Here is a 14,206-nt window from a genome sequence, read left to right as displayed (position 1 = left end):
AGAAACATTTCAGACCTGAAGTAGAACTCTGGAGAAGACCTGAAGGGATTTGAGGGGAAAATCCAAGGTCAGAATACAAAGGCAGATGGGACTAGAAGGGCTGAGGTGATGGAAGGTGGCGGTAAGGGAGCATTTGCTGGGAGTCCCTGAGAACCCTCATTCACACTCCTTTCATAGTATTCTCTCCCTCAGAAAATCCAGGGCTGGTTACGTAGACATGGGGGTATCTCTTGGCCTCTGCCTGGCCCTTCTGGGGCAGGTGAGTTAGAAATTTGATAGATGGCTGTTGGATAAGTGTGATCATGAAGGCGAACATTGAAACACACCCCCCCAAAGTAAGACCAGCCCCTGGGGAGGCCTGTGCGGAGAGGCTCTTTTCTTGACTCTAGTTCTGGGGGACATTTTGCTGTACCTGGCAGCCAAGTCCTTGACAGGTTCCTATATAAAAAATAAATAAATAAATAAAAGCTTCCTGTAATCCCAAAGTCAAGTTCTTAGTTCACATGATCCACGTCCCCAGGGAGCATCATGGTGCAGCTTTTTGTCTAATCTGATTTCTCCAGAGATGTCCCTACACCCAGCCAAACTCTGCTGAGCCAACTTGGGTAAAGGTCAAAGGGGACTTTCAATTAATTTCCTCCTTTCTGTGTTCTGGGTTTTATCATTGAAATTAAACCTCTCTTCCATTGGAAGCTGTGTTTTATGAATGAAAACAGAAATGATTGTTAACAACACCAGTTCTTAATTACCTGTTCTTCGTTGTATTGCTTGACAAGTTTTCCTGAAAGAGGAAAAAAAAAAAGATGCCTTTACAAAACAAACACTAGTTTCTTTGATACATCTTTGGTTTTAAACACTCCCCCCCCCTCCCCACCGCCCCGCCTTGGGCATAGAGTCCTGCTTTGTGTGTCTCCTAGCTGTGATCTGAAGACACTCGGGAAAGAACTACCAAGACACAGAAGTGATTTGAATGGACAGAATGGGGGCCCACAACTCATTTTCCTCCTGCTATTTGGTATTTTTTCTGCTATCTACAAAATCATTTGATCCAGGCTTTTTGGAAAGCCTCTACAGGCCTGAAGGGCATTTTTTTTTTTTTTTTTAATATCATCCTTCTGACTTTTCCTGAGCCTTTTACTTTTTTCCCCACGTTCATGTAACTGTGCTAACTACAGATGAATCTGTTATGAAAAAAAAAAAAAGTATTTGTTCTTATCAAAGGGAGAAGTAAGAGAATTGAAGACAAAAAGGTATATTTGACAGAGGAGCCAGAAAGGCAAGGAAAGTAGAGAAGCTCTGAAAGCCTGGAGAGCAGCAGGAGAAAGGGAGAGGAGCAGTGAATAAACAGAACTGAAGATGACAGAAATGGACACTGGCCATCATATCACCAAGGAAAATCTGAGGGAGTAGGCACTCCATCACCTGCCTTACCTCAAAGTAGCCTGAAGAGCAGCCACCCTGATACCCGCTTGATACCACCATACCTCTGAGGAAAATATTTTTGAATAACTGGCCTAGAAACTAACCAGAACTCACATCCTGGAGTCTCTCAGGCACAGGAAGATGTACGAGTCTCATCCTCAAATGTCCAACACATCCTCTGATTTGATGTAATTGCCCATCCTCATCCCTCCCAAACCCATTCATTAGTTCTCTGGATTGACTACCTGCTCTGTGTCTAGGGAACTTTCTCCCACAGAGCATCATCTCTTTTCTTTATCTGAAACCTGGCCAACCCCTAACAAGTGCTTCCCTCATAACCCCCTCAGAAGACTCTCTTCATTTTCACACATACTACTTATCTCAAGTCCCAAGGTGGGGCTGGGGCGCTCTGTCCCTATTATACCTTCCAGATCTTTCTCCTTTTCCTTCTTGTGAAGTGATCCCAGATCCCCTGATGCCCAGGACATCACCCCATCCCCTCTCCCTCCTCCTTGCTGTTATCAACCAACGTCTTAGTCACTGTGCCCCAGTCACTGATGATGAAGCAACTGACTCAGTGTTTGCCCCAGTCTCTGTCAATGTTTAGCTGCTGACTCTCCCTCCTTATCCAGCTCATCTACAGTGACCTTTTCTTCCACCCCATGTATCTCAGCCACCCAACCACAGCCCAACCTTGGGTCTTGTCATCACCAGGAAGTGCGCCACCTCCAAAATCACAAATTGAGACATCCATTTCTCCAATTCCATCTCCTACCCTATTCGCTCTCGTATGCCCAATGGAACACTCTTCAGCCTCACTGAGACTCTCTGCCTATGAATCCCAACATCTCACGCCCCCCAGTGTCCACTCAGGGTCCACGGCTCAGAATTATAATCACTCCCTTGCAAGCACTCTCAATTTCCTCTCTATCCCTCAACTATATCATCTGGAAAAAACTCAGTCCTAGGTAACAGCAACCCCACCTTCTCCATACCTGCTGCTGAGCATGACTGAAGAATTCACCCACTTGGCAGACTGCTCTTATGGAAACGTGTCACGAACTTTAAACGGACATTCCACAGGGGTCAGAAATACTTCACTAAGTTCACTCACCCGTTATCTGAAATAACTATCTCAGGCCTTTTCTTCTCTCCTGAAGACTTCACACACATCCCCATCATGATGACTGTGATTCACTTCGTAAAATTCCGCTGGAATTACTGTAACCTTATATATACATTTTTTTATGCATATGTCTGTCAGTTTAAGCTTTCATTCTGGGCACACTTTGGGGGCCCAGCCTGGGTCACGGGGGAGGGGCACGAGGAGCTCTGTGGGAATGCGGTGGAGAGAGGGACACATTCAGACATCAACGGACACAGACACGTGGTCTGCCAGAAACTGGCAGAGGCTCAGGACTTCAAAAGCCCTGCTAGAACCCTTATCACAGCCCTTGTGTTGCCCGTGCTTACATTCGAGTGGACCTATCCATTCATTGTTGTTGTTAGGTGCCATCAAGTCATTGCTGACTCATAGTGACCCTGTGTACAACAGAACAAAACACTGCCTGGTGCTGCACCATCCTCATAATCATTGCTATGTTTGAATCCATTGTTGCAGCCACTGTGTCTATCCATCTCATTAAGAGTTGTTATTGGGTGAATTATGTCCCCCTAAAAATGTGTGTCAACTTGGCGAGGCCATGATTCCCAGTATTATGTGATTGTCCACCATTTTGTCATCTGATGTGATTTTCCTATATGCTGTAAATCCTGCCTCTGTGATGTTAATGAGGCAGGATTAGTGGCAGTTATGTTAATGAGGCAAGGTTCAATCTACAAGATTAGGTTGTATCTTACGTCAATCTCTTTTGAGATATAACAGAGAGAATCAAGCAGAGATAGGAGGCCCTCCTACCACCAAGAATGAAGAACGAGGAGGAGAACACATCCTTCGGACCCAGGGTCCCTGTGCTGAGAAGCTCCTAGAACAGGGGAAGATCGATGATAAGGACCTTTCTCCAGAGGCAACAAAGAATTAAAGCCTTCCCCTGGAGCTGGCACCCTGAATTTGGACTTCTAGCCTCCTAGGCTGTGAAAGAGTAAATTTCTGTTTGTTAAAGCCATCCACTTCTGGTATTTCTGCAATAGCAGCACTAGGTGACTAAGACAAGGGTCTTTCTCTTCCTCAATGACCTTCTACCAACCATGATGTCCTTCTCTAAGGACTAGTCCCTCCTGATATCATGTCCAAAGTAGGTGAGACAGAATCTCAACATCCTCTCTTCTAAGGAGCATTCTGGCTGCACTTTTTCCAAGACAGATTTGTTCATTCATTATCTGGAGAATTTTCACACTTGGGCCTTCCTGTCAGCTGTCTGTCTGTCTGTCTGTCTCTCCATCTGTCTCTCTGTATGACCTTCCTAGTGATCAGAAGATTTAGGAGAACCACAGAAGGCAGAGACGTGCATCTCTGCAGACAGATGGAAGGTGAACATATCACTGCCATGCATAAGCCTATTCAGCAAAATCCACGGCAGGCCACGAGGATGTGTTTACCGTTATTCCTGCACTGTGTGGTGCTCTGCATGTGTCGAAAGAGCAAACTTTGGTGAAACTCTTCAGTAAATATCTGTTGTCGTTGTTGTTGTTGTTAGGTGCCGTCGAGACGATTTCAACTCACAGCCACCCCAGGTGACAGGGCAGAACCGCCCGATAGGGTTTTCTGAGCACTCATCTTTACGGGAGCAGATCGCCAGGTCTTTCTCCCATGGAGCCACTACATAGGTTCGAACAGCCAACCTTTCGGTTAGCTGCAGAGCATTTAACCACTTGAGATCCGAATAATCTCTTTGAGGTTTCTTCTGACATCTGCCATTGAGGCCAACGGTTCCAGCACAGGTAATAGGATGAAACCCAGCGGGAGACTTATAGATCCATTGAACATCTGGACAAAATGCTGAACAGTATTATGGAACAATTAGGCCCCATATCCCTTAGTAATTAATTGAAGAAATACCACAATACAGTTTGTGGAAGATATCCCACTGCGGTGTTATTAAATATTATCACAGAGCTCCAGCAGAAAGGAATGAATATGAACTTCTCCCTGTTGACTTATACCAGTCAAATCCGTGTAGAATCTGGCCAGACAGCTCCATGAGTTGCGTCACTGGAGCAGGATCCACTAACGGTCTGAGCCCTCCTCACGTCTGCACACTCCTGCTAGGGCCCTGGCCCAGCCCTCACGAAGGCACCGGTCCTGGTCTTGAAGGATGCTGGAACTTCCAGCTAAGGGAATAATCTCCTTCTCTAGGTATATTCCTTCCTTAGAGAATCCTACCTTGTTTAGGGCAGTGGAAGAAAGACCGGCGTCATAATATCTTGACTTTTAAAACAACGAAGATAAAGGGCCAGTCATGACAAAGGATCCTTTCAGTGCAACCTGTGGAGAATTTACCACATCCTGAATCTGTACTTTTTAGAGACTTGTGAACATATATTTTTGATAAAGAAATTGCATTTATAAATGATTTATATTAGTATAATTAATATAAATCAATTATACTATGGAAACCCTGGTGGTGTAGTGGTTAAGTGCTACAGCTGCTAACCAAAGGGTCAGCAGTTCGAATCTGCCAGGCACTCCTTGGAAACTCTATGGGGCTGTTCTACCCTGTCCTATAGGGTTGCTATGAGTTGGAATTGACTCGATGGCACTGGGGTTTTTTTATATTAGTATACAGTAAATCTCCAGTATTGTCAATTACTACCTGTGTTATACAACAGATACTTTGTATCTTTGTTACTAATAAAGGGGAAGTTGCCTGAGAGAGTCTTTTACAGACGTGGAATACATAGGTTGGAATACCTATGTATTAGTCAGTCTTAGTAAGCTTGTGCTATGGTAACGAGCAACTCCCTGATTTTCAAATGGCTTACAACAACAAGAAGTTCTTGGGCGGTACAAACTGTTAACACGTTCAGCTGCTAACTGAAAGGTTGGAAGTTCGAGTCCACCCAGAGGCACCTCAGAGGAAAGTCTTGGCAATCGACTTCCAAAAAGTCAGCCATTGAAAACCCCATGGAGTGTAGTCCTACTCTGACACACATGGGGTCACCATGAGTCAGAATCAACTTGACAACAACTGGTTTTACAAGAAAAGTTTATTGCACGTTGGCTGCAGGTCAGCTGAGGCCCTGCTCCACATGGTCTTTCTTCTAAGCCCCTCTCTTGGATATATTGGCAGAGGGTAAAGAGTAATGGTGGAATCAAGGGGAATATCTTAAAAACTCTACTTACAAGTGACACATACCACTTTCACTCACATTTCATTGGCCAAAGTAAGCCATGTGGCCAAGCCTGAGGCTGATGGGCACGTAGGAAGGAAGAAGCGTAGATTATATTATAAGCCACCACAATCTATAAGGTCAGAGAGCTGGAAGTTCATTCAGCTGGAAGAACCAGCTGTGTGATATGTTTTGTGCCCCTTTTTGCCAATGACAGTTTGTCTAATAAATGTCTATATCTGAGGTGGCCTCTGTGCAGCATCCAACAGGATTGTCTACAGCTTCCTTTGAAACACTGTCTTCTCCTAGCTTCCTTGACAAGACCGTCTCCTAGTTTTCCCCCAACCTCTCTGGTCACTTTCCTCTGCAGCCCCGATGTCTTTTCTGAGCTCTGGACACTCATATCCGACTGATCACTTGACACGTACACCTGGATGTCGCACAGGTATCTTAGGTTTCTTGAATGCTTGATCTCCTCTCCAAAACCCACTCCCCTGCACGCTTCTTCGCACCAGTAAGTGGCACCAGATATGCATCCCCAAAACTTACGAATTTTATTGACACTTTCTTTTTTCTCATCTATCTCCTCTAACTCATTTCCAAGTCTGAATGCGTCTATCTACAAACTGTTTCTTGACTCTGACTCTCTCTCTCCTGCCAACACATAACCCAAGCTGCCATCACCTTTTTCCTAGAGAACTAAAAACAAACCAGTTGCTGCCAAGTCAATTCCAACTCATGCCACTCCATGTGCATCCGAATAGAACTGTGCTATACAGGGTTTTCAATAGCTGATTTTTTTTGGAAGGAGTTCACCAGGCTTTTCTTCCGAGGTGCCTGTAGGTGGACTTGAACTTCCAACCTCTCAGTTAGCTGAGTGTGTTAACCACTTGTATCCCCAGAGACTCTGGAGAAATATAACAGCCTCCTAAATTTTTTTTTAAATGAAGCTCTTCACCTATTAGTGAAAATGGGCTTTGAAAACCCTGAGAAATCTGTTTTGTGTGTTACCCAGGCCTTTGGCTGAAATTTGAAGCCCTTACAATATCACTGTGATGTTGCTGTAATGCTGGAAGCTATGCCACTGGTATTCAGGTACCAGAAGGGTCACCCATGGAAGACAGGTTTCAGCTGAGCTTCCAGACTAAGACCGACTAGGAAGAAGGACCTGACAGTCCACTTTTGAAAACAATTATCCAATAAAAATCTTATGAATAGCAGCAGAACATTGTCTGATATAGTGCCAGAAGATGAGCCCCCCAGGTTGGAAGGCACTTAAAAGACAACTGGGGAAGAGCTGCCTCCTCAAAGTAGAGTCAACCTTAATGACGTGGATGGAGTCAAGCTTTTGGGACCTTCATTTGCTGATGTGGCACAACTCAAAATGAGAAGAAATAGCTGCAAACATCCATTAATGATCAGAACGTTGAATGTACGAAGTATGAATCTAGGAAAATTGGAAACTGTCAAAAATGAAATGGAACACATAAATATCAATATCCTAGGCATTAGTGAGCTGAAATGGATTGGTGTTAGTCATTTTGAATCAGACAACCATATGATCTACTACGCCAGGAATGACAACTTGAAGAGGAATGTGTTGCATTCGTGGTCAAAAAGAACATTTGAAGATCTATCCTGAAGTGCAACACTGTCAGTGACAGGAAAATATCCATACACCTACAAGGAAGACCAGTTAATATGACTATTATTCAAATTTACACACCAACCACTAAGGCCAAAGATGAAGAAATTAAAGATTTTTACCAGCTTCTGCAGTCTGAAATTGATTGAACATGCAATCAGGATGCATTGATAATTATTGGTGATTGGAATTCAAAAGTTGGAAACAAGGAAGAAGGATCAGTAGTTGGAAAATATGGCTTTGGTGACAGAAATGATGCCCAGAGATCATATGATTGAATTGTGCGAAACCAACGACTTCCTCATTGCAAGTACCTTTTTTCACCAACATAAACAATGACTATACATATGGACCTCACCAGATGGAGTACACAGGAATCATATCAACTACATCTGTGGAAAGAGATGAAGCAAAAGCTCAATATCATCAGTGAGAACAAGACCAGGGGCCGACTATGAAACAGACCATCAGCTGCTCATTTGCAAGTTCAATTTGAAACTGAAGAAAATTAGAACAGGTCCACAAAACCCAAAGTATGACCTTGAGCGTACCCCACCTGAATTTAGAGACCATCTCAAGAGAGGATTTGACGTGCTGAATAATAATGACCCAAGACCAGATGACTTATGGAATGACATCAAGGACATTATATATGAAGAAAGCAAGAGGTCATTAAAAAGACAGGAAAGAAAGAGAAAACCAAAATGAATGTCAGAAGAGATTCTGAAACTTGCTTTTGAAAATAGAGCAGCTAAAGCAAAAGGAAGAACTGATGAAGTAAAAGAGCTGAACAGAAGATTTCAAAGGGTGGCTCGAGAAGACAAAGTAAGATATTATAATGATATGTGCAAAGAGCTGGAGATAGAAAACCAAAAGGGAAAAACACGTTCAGCATTTCTCCAGCTGAAAGAACTGAAGAAAAAAATTCAAGCCTCTAGTTGCAATAGTAAAGGATTCTATGGGGAAAATAACAAACAACGCAGGAAACATCAAAAGAAGATGGAAGGAATACATAGAGTCATTATACCAAAAAGAATTGGTTGACACTCAACCCTTTCAAGAGGTGGCATGTGATCAGGAACCAATGGTACTAAAGTAAGAAGTCTAAGTTGCACTGAAGGCGTTGGTAAAAAACAAGGTTTCAGGAATTGACGGAATATCAATTGAGATGTTTCAACAAACAGATGCAGCACTGGAAGTGTTCACTTGTCTATGCCAAGAAATTTTGAAGACAGCTATGTGGCCAACTGACTGGAAGAGATTCATATTTATACCAATTCCCAAGAAAGGTGACCCGACCGAATGTGGAAATTACTGAACAATATCATTAATATCACACGCAAGCAAAATTTTGCTGAAGATCATTCAAAAGCAGCTGCAGCAGTACATCGACCCGGAACTGCTAGAAATGCAGGCCAGTTTCAGAAGAGGACGTGGAACCAGGGATATCACTGCTGATGTCAGATGGATCCTGGCTGAAAGCAGAGAATACCAGAAGGATGTTTACCTGTGTTTTATTGACTATGCAAAGGCATTTGACTGTGTGGATATACCAAATTATCGATAACGTTATGAAGAATGGGAATTCCAGAACACTTAATTGTGCTCATGAGAAACCTTTACATAAATCAAGAGGCAGTTCTTCAGACAGAACAAGGGCATACTGCGTGGTTTAAAGTCAGAAAAGGTGCATGTCAGGATTGTATCCTTTCACCATACATATTCAATCTGTATGCTGAATAAATAATCCGAGAAGCTGGACTATATGAAGAAGAACGAGGCATCAGGATTGGTGGAAGTCTTATTAACAACCTGTGATATGCAGATGACACAACCTTGCTTGCTGAAAGTGAAGAGGACTTGAAGCGCTTACTAATGAAGATCAAAGACCCCAGCCTTCAGTATGGATTACACCTCAACTTAAAAAAAAAAAAAAAATCTCCACAACTGGACCAATAAATGACATCACGATAAATGAAGAAAAGATTGAGGTTGTCAAGGATTTCATTTTACTTGGATCCACAATCAACACCCATGGAAGCAGCGGTCAAGAAATCAAAAGACCCATTGCACTGGGCAAATCTGCTGCAAAGGACCTCTTTAAAGTGTTGAAGAGCAAAGATGTCACCTTGAAGACTAAGGTGCGCCTGACCCAAGCCATGGTATTTTCAGTGGCATCATATGCATGACTAACGCGGATAATGAATAAGGAAGACTAAAGAATAATTAATGCCTTTGAATTGTGGTATTGGGGAAGAATATTTATACAATGGACTGCCAAAAGAATGAACAAATCTGTCTTGGAAGAAGTACCCCAGAATGCTCCTTGGAAGCAAGGATGGCGAGACTGCATCTTACATACTTTGGACATGTTATTAGGTGGGATTAGTCCCTGGAGAAGGACATCATGCTTGGCAGAGTATAGGGTCAATGAAAAAGAGGAAGACCGCCAAGGAGATGGGCTGATACAGTGGCTGCAAAAATGGGCTCAAGCATAACAATGATTGTAACCGTAGTGCAGGATCGGGTCCACAGGGTCGCTATGAGTCAGAACCGACTCAACAGCACCTAATGACAACAACAACACAATATCACTATTTGGAATTTGTGACTGGAAGGAAGAGGTAAATCAAGTTGTACTTCATTAAACAATCCCTAGTTAAGATTGTTTAAAAACATATTTTGTAAGGCTGTGTAGTGTAGGCAGAGCCCTGGTGGTGCAGTGGTTAAGAGCTTGGCTGCTAAGCAAAAGGTTGGTAGTTTGAATTCACCAGCCACTCCTTGGAAACCCTATAGGGCAGTTCCACTCTGTCCTATATAGGGTAGTTATGAGTCGGAATGGACTCGATGAGAAGGCAATGGGTTTGGTTTGTTTTTGTTTGTTTTGGTACTACAGGCATGGTCTTAATTTCAACCAGCTCTCAAAGAGGGATAATTCCAGGTGTGCTGAAGGATTGGAAGGGAGAAGTAGTTTTGGTTTCTTCCCAGGTAATCTGGAGGAGTCCATCCTGAGCCCCGCAGGGAGCCTGAGATTCTGGTTCCAGGTAGCTCCCAGCACACCATCAGTGCAGATAGAGCAAGGCGTTCTCTGCAGCTGTCTGTGTCCCGACCTCTGGATAATCCACGAATGAGACTCCAAGGACCCTGGAGGTGATGCTGAGCTGTAGGAGGGGAGGGCTGTATTTCTTCCTACATAAATGACCTTGATTTGATACCTCGTTTCTGCTGCCTCCAGCAGCCAGACCACAGAGTGTCAAGTATTCTAGGCATCACTGCACTCTTCACAAGTAAGTAATAAACATCCTAGAAAGGAAAAATGTGTACCTTTTTTATTTTTGAAGGAATATAATGAATGTCTTTCCAAAACAATAGCCTTCATTCAAAATGAATGGTGTAAATGGGAGTATGTAGTAAGGTATATACAAGCTTACATGTGACAGACTGACTTGATTTGTAAATTTTCACTTAAAACACAATAAAAATTATTAAAAAAAAAATGAATGGTGTATTATAATGTCAACCAAATTATAGATAACATTAGTTTTTCTTATGAGTCTCTCTGATTATTTTTACCAGTCGAGCGAGCCCTGGTGGTGCCGTGGTTTAAGTGCTCAGCTGCTAACAACAAAAAAAAGGTCGGCGGTTGGAACCCACCAGCCACTCCGAGGAAGAAAGATGTGACAGTCTGCTTCTATGAGGGTTTATAGCCTTGGAAAACCCACGGAGCAGTTCTCCTCTGTCCTACAGGGTTGCTGTGAGTCGGAACTGACTCAATGGCAGTGGGTTTTTGGTTTTTCACTCCACAATGCTTTTCCATTTTTACTGGAAACCAAAAACATTTTAAAATAGAAAAACTGGCCTATAAATGATCCATGCTGCGTAGCCTATTGCTACTTCGCTTTTGTATACACATAAAAGAAAGAAAACGCAGTGTTGCACTGTGATGACTCCTGAACTTTTTTTTTTCCTCTTTCTCCTCTTCCTTCTTCTTCAGAATAAATGAGTCACTAAACTGATAAGCAGCAACAGAATCACGGCATGTTGGACAACCTCCCCTCAAGCAACTCCCGATTCGCTCTAATAAAAGATTAGTCAGCGCCACGTTGGTTGTGGGGAGAAGGCAGCAGTCCAGTCTCCAGCGACCGTGGGCTCCTCCTGACGCATCTGGACTTCATCTCAGCAGTAATCCCTCCAGCAGTGTCGTTTACAGGCGGGAGGGGACAGGGAGCCAGCAGGGAACGGGACAAACCTCACACGCTTTATGAACTGACTGTGAATAAATCAGAAGGAGTCCTGGTGGCGTGATGGTTAAAGCACTTGGCTGCTAACCAAAAGGTCAGCGGCTGGAAACCACCAGCTGCTCCGCAGGGGAGAGACCTGGCCATCTGTTCCCGTAAAGATTACAGCCTGGAAACCCCGTGGGGCAGCTCTACTCTGTCCGACGGGGTGGGTGTGAGTTGGAATCAACTTGACGGCAGCGGGTTTGGTTTGGAAGGAATAAATCATTTGAACGGATTAAGGTTTTCGTTTCCCCTTTCTGCAGACAACTGCTAGAGACTGAGCTGAAAGGTCCTTTGTGCCATGGCGTCTCAGGTGTGTTCTCCCCTGACAAACGTAACACACGCTGGAACTTCTACTGTGTTCCAGGCCCCAGATGACTACTGTGTAGGGTATGCTTAGCACTCTGCGTGGTGCTCGACGGCATTCCATTTATCCCCCACCACGACCACCTACACTGAGCCAGGTCCTCTTCTTGTCTCTATTTTACAAAAAGAAACTAAACTAAACTAAACCTGAAGTCGCGGTGCTAGGAAGGTGGTGAAGCTGGGATTGGAAAGTAAGCTATTTGATCCCAAAGCAGGGGTGGATCGTTCCACAGGCAAGGTAAGCACCGTGCTTACCTTGCTTACCAGATCACCTGTAGTGAACAATTTCACATTTTTTCACCACATCGAAGACTCTGCTTCTAGGTATGGCTGGCATCTGTCTCTGTCCCAAGCCCACAGCACCTTCCTACAGAACCAAAGCCTGTTTTCAAATTTACAATCCCTGACAGGGGCGATGACCCAGTAAGCAAGGTAGCCATTTCACTACACATGATCTGGTAAGGGAGGTAAGCACTGTGTTTATCTTGCCTATGGGATAATCCACCCCTTCCCAAAGTCCAGATCCTTAGCCTTTCCTCTGTGTCCTTAGCCTTCATCCACAGTCTGAGGTTCAAGTTTCTGCTCCTTTCCCTTCTCAGGGCCACCACCCCTCCATTTGACCGTTTCTGCTGCAGACCCAGCCCTACGGAACAGCCTGGCCGCCGGAGCCCGGATCTTACTGGTGCACGTGCGCCATCTGGTGGCTAAATAGGACAACTGTAGGACTCGACATTACATCACTTGGAACACACCAGCGTTTTATTTTGGGTGAAACAGGTTTTTTTGTTTTTGTTTTTAAACAGAGTAACGTTAATTCACATCTGCTCAAAGAAATTCATGTTCCTATTTTAACTGACTTCTTTGGCCGGAACAAGGGCACATGCCGACAGAAACAGAAAAAGGGAGGATTCCAGGAGCAAGAATGGGCTGGAAGGAGGATTCCCTTGCAGACGCAGTACTGATGGCTCCTTTCCCGAGTTATTCAAAGGCGCAGCAGTACAATAGTGCATGGAAAATTGTGATAACAGCGCTTTTCATAAATATATACTAAAAAAAAAAAACCCCATTGCTGGAGAGTCGATTCTGACTCGTAGCAACCCTATAGGACAGAGTAGAACTGCCCCATAGAGTTTCCGAGGAGCTCCTGGAGGATTCAAACTACTGACCTTTTGGTTAGCAGAAGTAGCTCATAACCACTATGCCACCAAGGTTTCCCATGAATATACAGCGTTGTGAAAACAGACCCCTCTACCACATATATCCCCATTTCAGTAGGTGTCAAATATGAAAATCTGGTTACATATTTAATAGTCCTTACTCCTAGGTTTGATAGGATTCCTCTGTGGAAGCTGGGACTTATCTTAGGCAGAGCTGATGGCCAGCCTGGGTTGATTTCAGAACAATCTTAAAGTGCTTTGCTCTTCCCGAAATTCTGCCGTATTGTGAATGTTGGGAATTTCTTTGATAGAGACCAAAGCTTGTTTTGTGTATTAGTTGATGATATTTAATTGTTCTATAAAAGACAATAAAGATATGCAGGATAGTTGAAACTCATGAGTATTATATACAGATAGTAAGCTTATGTAATAAAGGCAAAACTAGTAAGATGTGTTAAATATGGTTAGAAACTAAGTTGGTCATCTGTAAGACATATTAAAATAAAAAACCGAACCCATTGCTGTCGAGTTGATTCCGGCTCATAATGACCCTGTAGGACAGAGTAGAACTGCCCCAGAGGGTTTCCAAGGAGCGGCTGGTGGATTCTAACTGCTGACCTTTTTGTTAGCAGCCAAGCTCTTAACCACTGTGTCACCAGGGCTCCAAGACATGTTAAGGATAAATGTAATAAATAGAATATACAACGGAACACACGACAATGTTCCTTATAGATAAAAAGATGGAAAGATCAAGTCATCATGCTTCCTCTGTCAACTATGCCGTGCCTACATCAACCACATACTGGTGACACTCAGACATTCTGGCCCCCAGTATGCACTGCCCAGGAAAGAGATAAACCCAGAACTGCTCAGCAGGCTGGCTAATCAGCAAGCTACAGCTGTGGCCAGGCGTACCTTGTCCCCGGTCTCTCTGACAGGGCAAGTGGCGCGTTAGGCTGAGACACCCCTTATCTGTGGGGACCCTTTGCTGAAACCTCGACACTGGTTCTCATATCCACACTGCCAGCAAAGGAGACTGATAGAAC

General features: G+C 43.8%; 1 pseudogene; it reads left to right on the top strand.

Annotated features, from left to right (window-relative positions):
- The first annotated feature begins 217 nt into the window (after nucleotides 1-217).
- Nucleotides 218-12,965, top strand: LOC100673375 (protein MEMO1-like; annotated as a pseudogene).
- Nucleotides 12,966-14,206: the final 1,241 nt, after the last annotated feature.

Source organism: Loxodonta africana, chromosome 17, assembly GCF_030014295.1.
Source record: "Loxodonta africana isolate mLoxAfr1 chromosome 17, mLoxAfr1.hap2, whole genome shotgun sequence".
Lineage (NCBI taxonomy): Eukaryota > Metazoa > Chordata > Mammalia > Proboscidea > Elephantidae > Loxodonta > Loxodonta africana.
Note: the sequence above shows the minus strand (reverse complement) of the source record. Positions and strands in the feature narration are given on the sequence as shown.